At 36.3% G+C, this 1,701-nt stretch overlaps 1 non-coding gene across 1 annotated transcript; it reads right to left on the bottom strand.

The window, feature by feature from the left end:
• Positions 1 to 205: 205 nt before the first annotated feature.
• Trnad-guc lies at positions 206 to 277 on the bottom strand. Its single transcript has one exon. It is a non-coding gene; the product is annotated as a tRNA-Asp (tRNA).
• Positions 278 to 1,701: the final 1,424 nt, after the last annotated feature.

Genomic DNA, 1,701 nt, shown 5'->3' with positions numbered 1-1,701 from the left:
TTTATTTCAATAAAATAATTAAATTGGTGAAAAGTGTGGTGGGAATTAACTTTAATCATAAAACATGTAACCTACGGAAACTACTTGGACAAATTATTCAAAGAGTAATAAATAATGTAGTGAAATCTTCTGTATTATCGATTTTTTTGCCTGGCAATATGTCCTTCATTTCAATGGTCTAATGTCAACGAAAAAAAAAAATATCCTCCCCGGCGGGGAATCGAACCCCGGTCTCCCGCGTGACAGGCGGGGATACTGACCACTATACTACCGAGGACATATCTACGATCGAAGTTTCAAACCACGCCGTCTAGACTGTTGCCCATAAACAATTTGTTATCTGTATTGACACCTCCATTAATTCATTTGTCTCAACAAATTTTGCTGCTTCTTGATAAGCGGCTTATTTTGTATAAACTTATCGTGTACAATGCGGTGATGATATAAAGCGAGTACATCGAAAATAATGCTCAACAAGAATGTGCTACACGTGCGTCATTGGGTCAGGTTCTTCTGTACAAATTTGTTTATTTATAGAATTTTGTTAGACGATTAAATTTTGCTGTTGAAATCGAGCGTGAATCAGTTGGCGGATAGAAAAAAAATGTTAAACCAGATTTTGGTAAAGAAACGCATCTATAACAATGAGAGCATATCATTTTGAGATAATCGAAGTATTGATTGTATGTACTTTGGATTTTCATTGTGCAATCAGATGCATTTTGATATTGTTGATATTGGAAATAACGTAGATATTATTCAGCGATTATATTGTTACTAGTGCATTCGGGAGGGTTTCTTTTTGATTTTGAATGGAACTTGGACGAAACTATCCATTAGAAAGAATAAGGCCGAGAACAAGGGCTTGATAGCAGTAAAAAGTTGAAGAGACAATATCAGTTGACTATGTTATCAACATCTTTCCTAGTCCTACCAATAAATACAAAAGACAATTCGTAAATTATCCGTTTCTGGGTGTGACCTGATTTGATAGTCTTTTCCGTTGAAATTTACGTAAAACAAGTTACTCGAATTCAGTTAAAAAATTAAATCAAGAAATTGATGAATTTTGGAATGAATGAAATAAAAGATGAGGAGTACCAGAAAGTTAGGTTTTGTTTTTCAGATTCGTAACATCTGAGAATGAGACTGTGAATGAAATGATTACATTCCAGCTCGCGCATTATCCCTCTTTGTATCAAATGGCAGAACTGATGCAAGCTTTGGAAAGTACTGTTTGAGACCTTTCATTTGATACGCAACACTTTATTTGGTGAAAAAAATTTTACATCACCCTTTTGCACATATGGGGTTCCTTCTCCATTAAACCTAACGTAAAACGATGTTATTCACTGCGTGCGTGGGCGTACAAAGTTCCCACCTTCCCACTAAATTTCGTATCAATACGAGTAAATATTTCTGAGAAAAGTGCATGTGACAGACAGACAGATGGACAGTAAATTCTTTCTTTCCATACTTCGCAAGAAGAACTATTTGCTCATCTCTGGTGCGTGGACCAAAATAGCTACGAGAAGGGTAGTCAAAGCACAAACCGACCATGGAAGACGAGCGAACAAAAGCGAAAGGTCTAAAAGCAGATCGCTAGATGACATAAACGGTACCGATTCCCATCGCAATTGTTTAAGAGGAGCGACAGCAGAAGATACTCTAGGATCAAGAGAAAGACACATTCAAAAGAAA

Source organism: Hermetia illucens, chromosome 3, assembly GCF_905115235.1.
Source record: "Hermetia illucens chromosome 3, iHerIll2.2.curated.20191125, whole genome shotgun sequence".
Taxonomy (NCBI): Eukaryota; Metazoa; Arthropoda; class Insecta; order Diptera; family Stratiomyidae; genus Hermetia; species Hermetia illucens.
This window is presented reverse-complemented; position numbering and strand designations above follow the sequence as displayed.